Source organism: Pleurodeles waltl, chromosome 1_1, assembly GCF_031143425.1.
Source record: "Pleurodeles waltl isolate 20211129_DDA chromosome 1_1, aPleWal1.hap1.20221129, whole genome shotgun sequence".
Taxonomy (NCBI): domain Eukaryota; kingdom Metazoa; phylum Chordata; class Amphibia; order Caudata; family Salamandridae; genus Pleurodeles; species Pleurodeles waltl.
The window spans coordinates 868,419,959-868,435,598 of NC_090436.1; the positions used below are offsets into that span (position 1 = coordinate 868,419,959).

Genomic DNA, 15,640 nt, shown 5'->3' on the forward strand with positions numbered 1-15,640 from the left:
GTTGCTGTTGTTTTTCCGCAATGGCTGTCCCGCCGCAACAAGGACGAATGTGGGCGCTCCCATCAGCGCAGCTGTGTCGTGATCGCATGATTCAGCACTTTGGAGCAACACTCCTGGAACATTTGGGGTGTGACTGGTCTCTGTCATTCAGACCGGTTTTGGATTGTGTGCAGCCCGTGTTTCGGTGTCGTTGGTGCTTTTTTTAACATGCACTAGACGTCTGTCTCTCACAGCAACGCCCCCCCAGTGGTTGATGCTGATCTGTTGATGTTCCCGATGAGGGCTCATTCCCAGACATGCGCGCTGCGGCTGCGTTTGCTTCGTGAGGCTGATTACGAGTTACCCTTCCTGGAGGAAGTTGATATTAATTCGTTCACGGACTGTGTCCGGGATGCCGACTTGGTTGACTCTGGGGCTTTGGAACACACCTGCTCCTTGATAGTCTTTGGCGTGGATTTTCCGGTTTTGTCATCTGCCGAAGTGGAGACCCTCCTGCTTTCCATGACCACTAATTGACTTGGATCTCATCTAAATTGACACTGTTACATGATTTTGGCTCCTGCCGCATGCTTATTTCTAAATTGAGGATTAATGTGCTTTGGTGTCCTCCTAACTTGTTGAAATTCTGTAGGGTTTTAATTATTATTTAGCGTAGGGCATTTTTAGCTTCAGCTTAAACCACTTTCTACCGACAAGGGGAGGGTGTAGTGTAGCCATTTTTAATATAGCTTTCTGCTCGTAGTATTGTCCGTCCTGATTAAGACACTTCAGTTTTGAAGCCTTGGTAAAAAAGGCTTTTAGAGCTAAACCTATTGCCCTGAGCTCCAGCTGATTTATGTGGAGTTGACTGCCTTTCCGAGTACAGGACCCACTGATCTGTAGATCTTGGAGGTGGGCACTACAACCTTCTAGGCAGGCATTGGTTGTCACTATATAGCGGGGTACCTGATGAAGAAACACAAGTCCGCTGGACAAATTGGCTGGTGTTGCCCACCAAGCCATAGCGGTCCGCATCACTGATGTGATGAGATTTGTGTCTTGGAAAGAGCCGTGAACCTGAAGCCACTGAGCGTCTAACTGCTCCTGCAAGGGTCACATGTGTAGTCTGCAAACTGGGACCAGCGGAATGCATGACAGGATCATTCCCAGTAACGATTTGTAGGTGCAAACTGAAACGCACTTTTTTACTGAGAGCTTGCGTGCTAAGGTTTTCAGCTTTTGTTTCCTTTCTTGAGACGGGTACGCCTTGCTGCGGACAGTGTCTAGCACTGCTCCTAAGAAATGTAATTTCTGTGTGGGTCGAAGCTGCGACTGACGATCTGTAGTGTAGTCATTTTTAATATAGCTTTCTGCACGATTGCTTAAAATATTAGGCCTCTGTGCACTTTGCCCTAGATGCATTTTATTTAGCCTCGCACTGCTATTTTACAATAACCAGTTTCACGGTCTTGTTTTATTTCCTTCTTTCACACTGTTTAGCTTACTTCAGCACTGAAGTTCTCAAATAATACATTCTTCCTCTCTTTGTGCTTCAGTCAAGGATACAGTCTGGTACATTGCCGCTAGACGTGGTAGAAGTTTAGTCTTTAGGGTTCGTAGAAAGTACACATTCTTACATAGGGACGTTTCTTAGGCATGTTAGTTATAAAAACACTTCGTAGTCCTGGTACATGTAAAAGGGAGATTCCGACCAGGAACCCACAACTAGACGCTGACTGCCCTGTTGCAGATGCTGATCCCGATCACAGGCCTTTGCTCAGGTGTGAGGGTCGATGTCCTCCCGGTGAAACCTAAAAGGCAGGCTTAGAGCTTAACATGCTGTGCTCAAAATAGAATTTAGGAGAGAGAGCGTAATCTACTTGCATTATGATAGCGTTATTCTTATGTTTCACTCTCCTCGTTACTATTTCAATCCTACTGTGTTGTATGGTTCTGGTTATTGCGGCTCACGCCTTGTTATCTAAAATGCAGTTGTTTTATTAATCCAATCTCTAAAACTCAAACTGCCTTTGTCATTTACATATGAGACCACACTGTGTATGAGAGAACTGGTTGGGACCTGAGTGACCACGACTTCCCTGGGAAACACTAAGATGTCATGCGCTCGGCTGCCCAATTGTCTCTTCCCTTTGGGAGAGATGAGGCACTGCTAGTTAGCCGGAGCTCAACCCGGATTTAAGGTGACAAGGGTCCATCGCCGTGAGTTGGACTTAGTCCCCCACACTGCGAATGATCTTGCCGCCCAAAAATCCAATACTCTCATTAGGATAATGAGAGCCTACGCGACAGATCCTCTTGTGGTTGGTAAACAAATGGAACGCTTCTGTGTGGTGTTCCCGAGTGACTGGTAATAGGAGTTTGCAGAGGCGTCCGCTGGCTGTACTGCCTGGATGGTGTTACAGGCGTCGATGGTGGAAACCTTCCATAGTAGTCCTTCAACATACTGTGGAGATCTTCGACTAATCATCTAGGCATGGGAAAGGAAGGTTTTGCCTTCCCAGCTGGGTATGATGAATCTTGTTGGAACGTAGTTGAGGAATAGTTGGGCTGTTCCTGTCCTTCATCCTCCTCATCCAAGTCTTGACATTTCACATGCAGCTGTGATGGACTACTGGCTGCGCCGAACATTCCGTCATCTTGAGAATAAATGTGCTCGTCATCATCTAGAACAGTGGTTCCCAACCTGTGGGCCGGGGACCCCTGGGGGTCCGCAAAGCCTCCTCATTGTGGTCTGTGACTGATTAGAAAATTAACTGATAATATCAGATTAATAAAGTTTGTATAAATAAAGTGGCTAAATGTACAATTTAAATATTCAAAACATACTATAAAATGTCAAGCAATTTCAAATTGGAGGCTAAACATTTAATTAGTATTCTCAGATTGATTTGTGGGAGCAGTGCAGGTGAATCAAACAGAATATAGTATGGCTGATGTGCGGATTTAATTGAATTTAGGAAAGCTCCAACCTTCCTATTAAAAGTTATATATTTACATTTATTTGCATGCAAATAAATGCAAATTAAATACAATGTGTTATCATTTGTGTATGTTTGATGCAATGCTTGTTCCTGTATTTTTTGTGTATTGTTTTGCTGTTCAAATCATCAACAATGTTTAGGCTTGGCTCCCCGGCTTCCGAGAATGACTCAGTGGGTGTCCCCAGATTCTAATAATGATTCAGTGGGGGTCCGCAGGTTCCAGTAATGATAAAGCAGGGGTCCACAGAAGTCAAAAGGTTGGGAACAACTGATCTAGAAGATGCTGTGGAGGATATGGCAACACCTTACACGGAGAACTATGTCTTGGAAGAATCGGTGATGTTTTATTCCCCATGGTGATAAAAGAAAGAGGGAGGAATCTCGCTGATTGCTGCTGCACTTCTAACTCTCCAGAAGATGGTATCATCGCCGACGATTGCGCCGACGAAATGTCCAACATTGCCGTAGACAGTTCATTCTTAGTTGTTGACGGTCTCCTCGTCGCCGGTCCTCTCGTCAATGGTTCTTCTCTCGTCGGCGGCGCCGTTGTCGACGGTGTGCTCGTAGCCGGTGCTTTCTTTAACTTCGACAGGTGTTTTGTCGACGGTAGTGCCCTCGTCGACGGATGGACCAACAACGTTTCCGTCGACGACGCCTTCCTATAGATTTTGGCGGTGATGATCGTCGCGGATGAAAGCGATGATGATGTAACTATCATCGGAGATACCGCCTTTGTGATTGCCGACGCCGTCGTTGACGGGGTCGTCGATGGGGCTTTTTTGGCAGCCTCTGAGGAGAGACTTACCAGGTCCTTTGCTGGCATCAGGGTAAGGGAAGCACTTTTAGTGGGTGCCTTTTTCCACACAGGCGTAGTAGGCTCTGAGCGGACCTTTTTCAAGAGTTTTTGATGGGTCCCTGACCCCGATGTAGCACTCTCTTGGCACCTATGTTTCTCCACAGCAGCATATTTTGACTTCTTTGCCACTTTCTTCGGTGGCTCTTCAGGCAGTCTTTCTTTCTCTCCAGATCTTTTTAAGGAGTGAGAATCACGAGATGATGTTTCACTCATCTGAGGATGGGTTCTCCATGGCTTTCTGTCTTTGTAGCCACAACAAAAGTCTACCCTCACGGTCCTTGAGGGTTTTCTGACTGAAGGTGCGACAGATCTTACAGTCTCTCACCTTGTGGTCTGGATGTAGGCAGTAGATGCACTTCTTGTGAGGATCATCCACATGTAGTCTCTTCTTCCCACAACTGCCACAGTCTCTGAAAAGACCTTTCTTAGTTTGTTGAGACATATTGTCACTTGAAAACTGGGTTTTCTGAGAGAAAAAATCCTGTCAGAAAGATAAACTGAGCAGAGCTCAGAGAGACTCCCTTTCATACGAGGTGCGGTAGAAAATCTGAGGGAAAGAGCCTCTGTTGGGAGTATTCTAGAGGGTTTTGATGCTTGATTGGCTGTGCCTCACGTTTGATCTATTTTATAAAAGGACATGGTTAGGCTATAAAGGAGCCCATTTAGGCCTTTAGGGCCTAGTGTGTAATGGTTACTGGTATATGTATTTCAGGTTACTGTGAGGCTCCCACCTCGACGATGGGGATGATTCAAGCATGTGAATCTATGAAAGATCAAATACTGGAGAACTTTAAAAATGTAAGGCCCATATTTATACTTTTTGACGCAAAACTGCGCTAACGCAGTTTTGCGTCAAAAAAATTAGCGCCGGCTAACGCCATTCTGAAGCACCATGCGGGCGCCGTATTTATTCAATGACGTTAGCCGGCGTTAGCCGCCGGCGCCGTCTGGTGTGCGTTAAAAAAAACGACGTACACCAGGCAGCGCCGGCGTAGGGGAAAATGGGGCTTGGGCGTCAAGAAATGGGGCAAGTCAGGTTGAGGCAATTTTTTCGCCTCAACCCGATTTGCGCCATTTTTTTTCACTCCCAACCCCCACAGAAATGACTCCTGTCTTAGCAAAGACAGGAGTCATGCCCCCTTGCCCAATGACCATGCCCAGGGGACAGAAGTCCCCTGGGCATGGCCATTGGGCATAGTGGCATGTAGGGGGGCACAAATCAGGCCCCCCTATGCCACAAAATAAAAAAATAAAAAACACTTACCTGAACTTACCTTAATGTCCCTGGGATGGGTCCCTCCAGCCTTGGGTGTCCTCTTGGGGTGGGCAAGGGTGACAGGGGGGGTCCCTGGGGGCATGGGAGGGCACCTCTGGGCTCCTTCAGAGCCCACAGGTCCCTTAACGCCTGCCTTTTGCAGGCGCTAAAAAACGGCGCAAAAGCGGGCGTACGTCATTTTTTTTGACCCGCCCACTCCCGGGCGTGAATTTTGCCCGGGAGTATAAATCCGACGCACATGCCTCGGAGTTGATTTTTTAGACGGGAACGCCTACCTTGCATATAATTAACGCAAAGTAGGTGTCCATGCAAAAAAATGACGCTAACTCCATGGACTTTGGCACTAGACGCGTCTAACGCCAAAGTATAAATATGGAGTTAGTTTTGCGTCAGAATTGCGTCAAATTCCGGCGCAAACGGAGTATAAATATGCCCCTAAATCTCTTAGTACCTACAATTGAGCAGGAACGACAAATGACATAATATTATTGGATCATACAAAGGTGGTAATGCAGGGAGCCCTGGGTGCACTAAATGCTTGTAACATCACCAGTAAACTAGCGGCAAACTGTAAGAAGACAAATGTCGTCATATACGGCCACTACCCCAACAAATATGAGGAGCAGTGGAGACAGGGAAACTAAAAATATGGGCTGTTCCAAACTACAACTACTTGGGGGTGAGGTTCGGAGCAATGGCAAGCCCAAGGTGCACATCACCCGCACAGAAGAAGAGGGCAAGGCAGTGACCTATGCCTTGTGGGAACTATACTCCGCTCTACACAGTCCAACCACCGAGGCCATTCTGAAGACAATAAGAGCAAAACTATTACCTTCCATCTGATATGGACGAATTGCCTGCCTGGAGCATTAGTAGATACAATGGACGGAGCACAACACCGCGCCTACAAATGCATTTTCCAAAATCCCCACATATGTTTGTAATTCTTTAGTGTGCCTTGAGTTTAGTTTGAACAAAAAATCCTTCAAAGAGTGGGCTGCCAAAGTCTGGTACTATTGCAGAGTCCGAGCATCATCCTCAAACACAATGAAATACTGAAAGGCATTTTTACAAAAAGGAGGAACACTTGGTCAGAATACTTTACAGCAGCCTACTCTAAACTAAATCTGGTCACGGACAATTGGGAAAACCTTGTAACTCACACCAAGGCTTTAAAAATCACAGAGAAAAAACAAGTCAGACTTATATCAAGGCAGGAAGACCTCACCTCCATTGAAGTGTCGAACAGCAACTTCCAGGTCATACTGATTTCATTCAGAAAAAAAGCACTGCCACCTATGCTTAAACTGCGCGTTAGGAAAGCCAGTCCTATTTGCTGGACTCATGGCTCTTCCAATCAAAGACGTAAATGGCAGCTGGAAGTCACTAACAAGCACTAGGGCATGCAGACTGTAGGAAACTGCCCCTTTATGACATGGTCACCCCCCACTTTTTGTCACTGGTACTAAGGTTTTTCGACTGAGGTGCTCTAGGTTCCTACTAAACAGGCTCCCAGTCCTAGTGCTGTTTCCCCAAAACAGGTAATATGGTGTACAACTGGCACCTTCCTCCACCAGTGTAAGTCCCTAGTAAATGGTACCCCTGGCACAGAGGGTCTAGGTAGAGGAGACGGTCCCTAGGGACTGCAGCACAGGTTGTGCCACCCTCACCCTCTTAAACAAGAAACCCACAGCTGCCACTGCAGGATGCATGGCCTGGTGCAAATCAGAAGATAACACAAAATATCACTGCAGCTAAGCATATGTAAGTCACTCCTAAGGCAGGCCTGAGAGCCCTAAGGCAGGGATGCAGTACACTTAGTGCATGGAAATATCTGAACAAGTGGATACGGCCCTGTGATGCTCAGCCCATTGCTGAGCATTGCAAGTGAACCAGGAAGCCATTTTAAGGTATGTGCTAGACACTCATCAACACAAGTGACACAGATACATAATGGCTTCACCGAACCCTATGGTGTTTAGTATCAAACACGTCATCTTGATAAATCCAGGCTGATGCCAGCCTCAGATTTATTCGGATATGCACCCAGAGGGCAACTTAGAGGTGCCCCCTGAACCCGACTAGTCTCTTGGTGTGCTGACTGACTAGTTTTGTCCAGTCTGCCACCACCAGACACGTTTCAGACCCCCTTGAGGGGGGAGCCTGAACTCTCAGAGGGCAGACACAATGACTGCTTCGGAGAGGGGTGCTACCAGCCACTTCAGCAGTATGGCTAGCAGATCTGCATACCAAGGACAGCATCTTCAAAGACCCTGCCATCTTTGGTATGCACACCCTACTGGCTTCCACAGTCTTGGGTGTAGCCACCTCCGCCTTGAGGCCCATTTGTCACCAGGACAGGAGGGAAAATTAGCTAGTAAGTAGGCGCGTGCCATCTCTCGGTTAATCACACCCCCAAGGTGGGCTAAAAAGTGGACATTCACAAGAAGGGTTCCGCCATCTAGGTTTTGGTCAGAACTAGGCCTTCTGGGATAGGAATATGCCAACTCCCCACAGGAAGTGGTCATATCAGGGTGTAGACTTCCCGCCAGGGTAAGTAGTGCACTGGCTACTACTCTACACTCCCCTAACAAGCCCTTAAATTTAGTATTTAGGCGGCTCCCCAACACCAGAAGCCAGATTCACCTGACAACAAGTATAAGAGGATACAGAAGAGCTGGAAGAGTGAGAACTGCGGAAGCCTGATAAACTTTTGGTGCACAACCCTTCCTGCTTACTTGCTGCCGTCCCAACAATTGCAACACCACGACTTGCCCTGCAGCTGTGGGGACAATAAAAGCCTCAGAGTTTCTCCAGCACTTTGCCAGCCTGTCAACATCTCCCTTGGAGTGGAAGAGCCACTTCCCTGCCGCTTTCAGGAACCAACAGCAACATCCAGTCCACTGACCTGCTGACCCCCATGTCCACCCTCGCAGCAGTAGTCGAGGAGGAGGTTCCTGTGCTCTATAATCCAGTCCTGTCTCCCCTCCAAGTGAGAAAATCCAAAGATCCACTGGAGCCGAGTTGCACCAACACCTGGTGTAATGACACCTTGCATTAACCAAGGCTTGTTGAAGCCCACCCAAGACTCCAACAGCAGAACCAAAGACCTGCCGGCGACGGACATCGGCATCACAGAGGGCAGCCTTCCCAGTCATCCAGTTGCCTTGTTTTGTCTCTGCTTCTGCAGGTCCCCAAAGACCCGGGTGCACCTTGATGCAGGAGCATCACTGCTAAGGATCCACTGTACCCGAGCTCCCAGGTCCACGACTTCCAATGGTGTCCCCCTGCTCTCCGGACACCCACCGACCGAGCCCACTGTTGGGAGCTCCTGCACTTGTCCCCAAGTCCACCCTCCCCTGCATTCTCTTTTCAGGTGGCCACCCTCGTCGCCAAGTGTTCGGTGTGCAGGAATCCGACACAACCAACACCACTGCACCCAGATGCTCCTCCTCAGGTAGCCTGAACTGCTGGTCTTGTCTGTAACTTTGCATCCATAGGACCCTACCACCTACAGGGGACCCCCTGAGAACTGACTGTAAGAACTCCTATGCAGACACAGTACTCTGGAATCCATACTGCGTAAAAGCGCATTTATCTACAAAGTGTTACTTACTTGCAAATAATCCCAAGAGCTGCAACAGTATTTATTTTTGTAACCAATTGGTCTTGAGTTGCTTCTTGAGTGTGCCTCTCATTTATTGACTCTGTGCGTTCAAGAAATGCTTAGCACTACTCTCTAATAAACTTAACTGCTCACCCACACTACCACACAAGAGAGCTTTTCGGATTGTCATTGTTTTAGCCCTATAAACCAATAAGGGTCACCCTGGACTACCTGCATAGTGATCCGCTACACTGGGTCACTACATTAGACAGCTAGCACACAGACTAGCTACCATTCATCTGAATCCTGGTAGATCAAGAAAAACGGACTCACTGAAGTTCGAACAGCCCCTTTCACTTTAACCTACAGCCACCGTAAACCTGACGTGCTAAGAATTCAGCAACATCAACTCAGATCCTTGTTATGCATTTTAGTGGCCCACACTCCTTTCTGCTTGCCTTTGTGCTCTCTGCCGGTTAGTAAGGACTGGCCTGAGAGACTGGGACCAGGCGGCACAGACATTTTCTTGCACCGCTTGTCTTTCCTTCTGAGTTTGTCTAATTTCATGAGTAATCCCCAGGTGCCACTGGGTCTCAGCAGTCTGACTGACAATTTACACGTTATACATGAGAGGCATTTTATTGGACAATTGCCAAGACGAGAGTAATTACATGTTTTTATGGCCTAATTATTTTAAAATGCGCTGTATGTTGTTTATCTGTATTGTATTGCCATGATATTTTTGTAACAATTTTAATTTTTTGAAACAAAATACTACTACGTTCTACCAATTATTTTTCTTCTTTTAAAATGTTGCCATGTATGCTAAAGTGTCAGAGATAACTAGATAATTTATATTGTTTTTTCCCAGCAGCAGCACAGATAGCAGGAGGGGAATCATTAAACGACGTGGGTTTTTAGATCTGGTTTGACAGTGTAATTGTCACCTAACCTTTTAACATAGATGCCAAGTTTTCAGATTGCGTATGTGTGACATTTGCATGGTTTTAGTGGATTTACGAGTGACATTTATCAGCCAAATGTGTGACACGTAGAGTGACACTTCCTCAAGAGTAAAACCACAACTTAATAAGGTGCATGGAAAGAGATAAATATCAGAAATTACACACAATGAGAAGTTCTAAAAATATCTTGAAAATGGAGCAACATCACTGAAATGAAAGGTTACATTTGCTTTATAATGAACACTAAATGCCTGCACATTCTGCTACAGCCTAGCTTACACTGTGTATAATACAATTTTAAAACAATGTGCATATTCACTTGCTTTCAGTCGCAGGCTGGGACTCTGTAGCTGTATAATGCATAAATACCTAGCCACCACTGAGCCAAGAGGGGCTAATTTATGTTCCTCTCAAGTTACACACAAAACATCTACAGTGATTGCATTGACCAACTGTGATTCCATAACATTAATGTAAAATAATGCATTTCCCATCATTTTGTTTACCTTGCATGTGTGATTATGTTATATGTAGTTGCCTAAAGGCCAACAAAATCCTTATAGAATATTATTTGTTTCTGTTTTGTTGTGAGACCAGGGCTGCATTCGCTGTTCTGAGCAATTAGAGCTAAAAAACACTTATCCCTTATGACCTCTGTGGGTTCAAATATGACCACATATTTAAAAATGCCTTTACAGAAGGCCATCCGAGCAACATATATGATGCAGTGACAGCTTTGCGTTTACAGCAGCTGGAAATTGCCAGACATCATTCATCGTACTTGTAACATAAACAGAATTCATCCTCTGCATGAACCAAGTAAACTGCTGGGCTCAATATAAGATTTAAGAAAGGGAAACAGTCCTATGAATTATGTAAACTAACTGGCATTGCAGCCAGTTAGTTCACACCAGTGATTCCCAACCTGTGGTCCGGATCACCCTGGGGGTCAGCGAAGCCTCCTTAGGAGGTCTGTGACTGCTTATAATTTTTTGCTATTTAAATGTACTGTAAATGTCAAGGAATTTGAACTTGGAAGCTAAAATTTTAATTAGTATCCTCATATAGATTCCTGGGAGCAGTGCAGGTGCATCAAACAGAATATAGTATGGACGATGTGTAGCTTCAGCTGAATTTGGAGACAATCTAACCTTCCTACTAAAAAAAAAATGTGTGCAAATTAAATACAACGTGTTATCATTTGTGTATGTGTTTGATGGAATGCTTGTTTTTTTTGTGTATTGTTTTGTGGTTCAAATCATCGACAATGTTTAGGCCTGGGGGCCCAGATTCCAGTGATGATAAAGTTGTGATCCACAGAAGTTAAAAGGTTGGGAACAACTGGTTTACGTCAAAAACAAAATAGAAGGGCTCAGAATTGTGGGAGATATTTATGGTCATGTGCTTATACTCCCAAATATACCAAAAGCCAATGAATGCACAGTTCCAAAAAGAGCATACAGATAATGTTTTCACCTCAAGCTACGAGAGAACAAATTGCGGGTCCTGTGGGTAACCTAAGTCAGGAACAAGAGCCCTTATTCACCAAGAGGTGACATGCTTCATCCTTGGGCTTTGCTCTTCGTCAAACCTGCACTGCAATGCTTGACGGGACCCTCATGGGGGCTCTTTACTGGAGATCTTTTATAGAGAAGTGGCGTGAATGAATGCAAGAGTGTGGGATTGGTCAAAGGACTGTTAGAATTGACTAAAAGGACCATACAGAGAAATGTTTTATAGAAATATGGGCCTCTGTCAAGATTAAAAACAAACCTGGGGAAGAAAGAATAATGTCAGTCTTACCCTATTGAAAATATAAAGTCAGAAGTTAAAGAACCCTGAATTCTAGGGGTCAGCTATGTGTGAGACACGGATGGAAGTCCCTACACTGCCTAGATGAAAGAGGGTCAACATGTTTCTCGATTAAGTGGTCTAAAAAGATCCATGTGTGATTCGTCAGGACCTAAATATAATCATACCTAATCCTCACAACTGTAGTCTGTGTAGTTTATGAAACAGGAACCCTCCTAAAATTACAGTATGGGCTCCAGTGGAAATTACGGATAGCCGACTTGGTCTCGCCAATACAATCATCAGTGAATCTGATTATAGATTTCGGCTTCCGTCCGTACCTACCCCACTCCGTATAACCACTAGTTTACACCATTCACAGGAATGTTTCCACAAGAGAAAGCTTTTGGTTTCTCTTGAGCTGTGTTTTGGGGCTGAAGCTCTTTGGTTGGCTGGGTAAAGGGGCTGTGTGGGGCATGGGTTACAACAGCAGGCGGCATTTAAAGGGTGTGCTTGAGAAGATGTTGGAGACTCACAAGCAGCATCTGCCTTCGCTCAGAAGTGTCTCATTCTGGCGGACTGGCTGGTAGCAGTGGCACTTTTATTATTTTGTGCTCTTCACCCATCAGCCACCCATGTAAGCCAGAGACCAGAGTGTGGTAGTCTTCACGAATGACACTGCATACAATACGTTCAGTAAAGGAGATTTAATGGTAACAGCCACAACCCAAGCAACAAATGCCACGTATGGAACCTTACACAATCACCCCTCTTAACATTCTATATTCTGTTGAATGAACATTCTACAGTATCATAGAGGTATGTGGAAACGTAGTGAAGTGAGGAAGATCATAGAAACATGTATAACCACAATGAAGATACCATCACCACAACATCTCCTTTCTTCCCAACAAACGTTAAATGTTACTATAAAGAAAATCTTAAAGTAGTAAAATTATATATAAATAAATCTGCTACATATCAACACATAGTATACTCAATCAAACCAAAACACCATGCATTATGCAACACATAATCTTATAGGTTTTCTGATAGTCCTGTTACTTTTGTGTGTGACTACTTCTCGGTTTTCACCTGTGCTTGTTGATGGACAGGAACACTCAGGTAAGGAGAATCCATGTGATTGCTGGATTGATCGGAAAATACCATATCATTGCTTGAACCCACATCATTACTTTTTGCAAGTCTCTCCATGTTCCACCAGTCATTCCCTTTACAACACACCACATTTCTAGATATTTCTTCCACCTGCACAGGAGATCTGAATTTGGACAACCCTTTAGTAACATACGTTGGTTCTCTGAGACACACCTGATCCCCAACCTTTATTTTGGACAACATATCTTTTACTGTAAACTTGGCATCATGTTGACTCCATTTTAATGTGGAAAGCTTCAATCCTAGGCTTAATAATGCTATCAATCTGTTTCTTGTGGCTGGTTTTATCTTGGAACTTCCGCAACCATGCAGGACACAACTTGCATACAGGTGCTAACCTCTCATGACTTCAAATGGACTCATTCCTATTGTCCTATTGGGCTATGACCGATGGGATCACAACATGCTTTTGATTACTTCTATTAGCTCAATCTTATTTGGAATCGCCCATTGCATACAATCTACCAAAGTGCAGTTAATTTTTTCCACATGACCTTTAGCTTGTGGATGATAAAGAGCTATCCTTCTATGTCTGATATAATTTTTTTCTAAAGATTCTTTTATTATCTTGGACACAAATTGGACCCCATTGACTGCAACCAATTCCTTGGGGCATCCTTCTCTCAGGAAGACTTTCTTCATGATTTTAATGACACCGTTTGTGTTGGGTTCTTCCATGAACTCCACCTCCCACTACCTGCTGTAGCAATCCACGAAAACACAGGCAAATATGCATCATCATGGAAGAGAATTATATGGCCCAAAGAAATCAATTGCAATCTTTGACCAAAGTCTATTTTGAATTTCATTAGATTGGAGAGGAGTGGGCAAAATTTTCAAACATTTATCGCTATTGGCACAGATGACACAATTCTTGACCATATCAAAACATGTAATTATCCATACTTGGTCACCAGTAGTTGGCTATGATCTTACTTTTGGTAATGGTTTGCCCCAAATGCCCTTCATGGGTGCACAGCATAATTTTCTTTCTCAATCCACATGGTGGTATTAACTTGTCTCCTTGCACCAGCATAGCATCATTTTCAAGAGACAATTCATCTGCTACTTTACAAAATGGTTGAATTTTATCTGACACTTGTTTCTTCTTGGGCCATCCTTTTTTAATATACTGAGAAACAATCTTTCAGTATATTATATTCAGACATTGCCAATCTACATTGAAGCTCTGAGAAACCATATTCTTTGCATACATCAACGGCAGCTATCAGACATTCTTCATATTCATCCTCACCATCAACGCTGTCTTCACACTTATCAACAAAAATGTTCCTCCTACCAGGGGTGTGTTCAATTTGAAAACTGTGTTGTAGCACCTTTTAACTCAACCTGGCTATCCAGGGCATGTGATCCCTAATAACTGTTCCATTTAGAAATGATGACCAACAGTTTGTGGTCAGTTTTCAAAGAGAACTTACTTTCTCAGATAAAACAATTAAAATGTTCCACCGTCTAACAGCAAGCCAAAAGTTATTTTTCCAATTACTGAGAAAATCTTCTCAATTTCTCTCAATGCTCTAGATGCGAAGACTAAAGTTTTCTCACTGCTATCTCCCTCCTGAGCAAGGCTGGCTCTAAACAGGTTGAAACAACTGAATACAACCTCAGTCCATGTTCCTGTACTTTAACATTCTCAAGGTCAAATGGGTAAAGTTCTTCTACAGTTAAACAATAGACTTTTTACAAATGGGACTTTGCTTCTCATGGGAACGAAATTTGGAAGAAGGCTTCATGTTATGAAAAAATAATTCAACACTTTTACATGACTGCAAAATGCAAGCTCTGTATGTAGGCCACAGTTATGCGAACGCAAGGAAAATATAAAATGCATTTGATTTAATACTTGTTAATAAACTACATATCATATACAGACTTCTACTGATGAAATATTATTAATGATGAAGTTATAAGTTAAACATTCCATTTGAATGGAAAAGCTTTGTTATTGCATTACATTAGGTATAACAGAGAAAGGTATTTTTCTCACTTGCACATATTTAAAAAAATAATAATCCTTCATTTGACACAAGAAATATATTATAGTTTCTACAAGGGCTACTAGTTCAGAGTCTAAACTATATTCTAACATCAGCTTTAACCTTGTAGCATGTGATTTCATCAGAAAAGCACCTATGTCAAACTTTGAAACACAAGCAAAGTGCACATTTAAAATGCTTGTCAGTGCAGCTTTCTACGTTAGTTCTCTCATTAACGTTCATTAACTTAAACTTATCACAGTCTAACTTTAGTGATCCAATGGACAACATTTACAGGCTGTAATGCTATTTTGACCACTGACTCCACTTTGTGCTTAGCTTCAGGTTCCTGCCGTCACAGTGGTGGCACCGGAGAGGGAAAGGGGGTGGGGGTGGGTATGCATACCGAGCTTGTTTGCTACACTTAATGTTTTTTCGCTCTTCTCACCAGAGCAGGGAACATATTGTGGAGGATGCAGAGGTGGTAAGAGTGTACCAGGGTGAGAATGTTTTCAGAAGAGAATGGAACAGCTCTGCCTAAGGAATGAACATCAGGGCAGGGCCTCCTTTTGGGGGTGGACTCACTGCCCAAATCATATCCCGTTGGGGAAGTCTCTCCTATCTCGGCTGTCCAGGGTTCCTCAGCTTGATGCTTGACATTGGCAAGGATGATTCTGGATTCGATCCCCATGGCATTTTTTATTCCTAATTATCTAGCTTGGCTGTGCACAAAAATAAATATTCACTGCATATATCGATTGTTGTTGTATTGCATTTTTTTATGCCTGTCATTGTTTGAATGCTGTGCGTAATTTGACATTTACACGTGTTTTACTATATTCAAGTTAAATGCTCATGTTTATATTTTCATGTGCTTTTATAAGATATCTGGGAAGTGCCTTAATAAAAGAATTACTCAAACTAGGAGTGCTGCATTGCTTGCCATCGTTTTACTCTTAGTATGAAGCAGAGCTGTACAATTTGGCCT

The 15,640-nt window shown here is 43.9% G+C and overlaps 1 long non-coding RNA gene across 1 annotated transcript in view; it reads left to right on the forward strand.

The window, feature by feature from the left end:
* Positions 1-15,375, forward strand: part of LOC138285113 (uncharacterized) — a 125,054-nt gene extending 109,679 nt beyond the window's left edge. Inside the window, exon 3 of the long non-coding RNA XR_011201528.1 lies at positions 15,104-15,375. This is a non-coding gene — a long non-coding RNA (uncharacterized lncRNA). The remainder of the gene's footprint in view (positions 1-15,103) is intronic.
* The last annotated feature ends 265 nt before the right edge of the window (positions 15,376-15,640 follow it).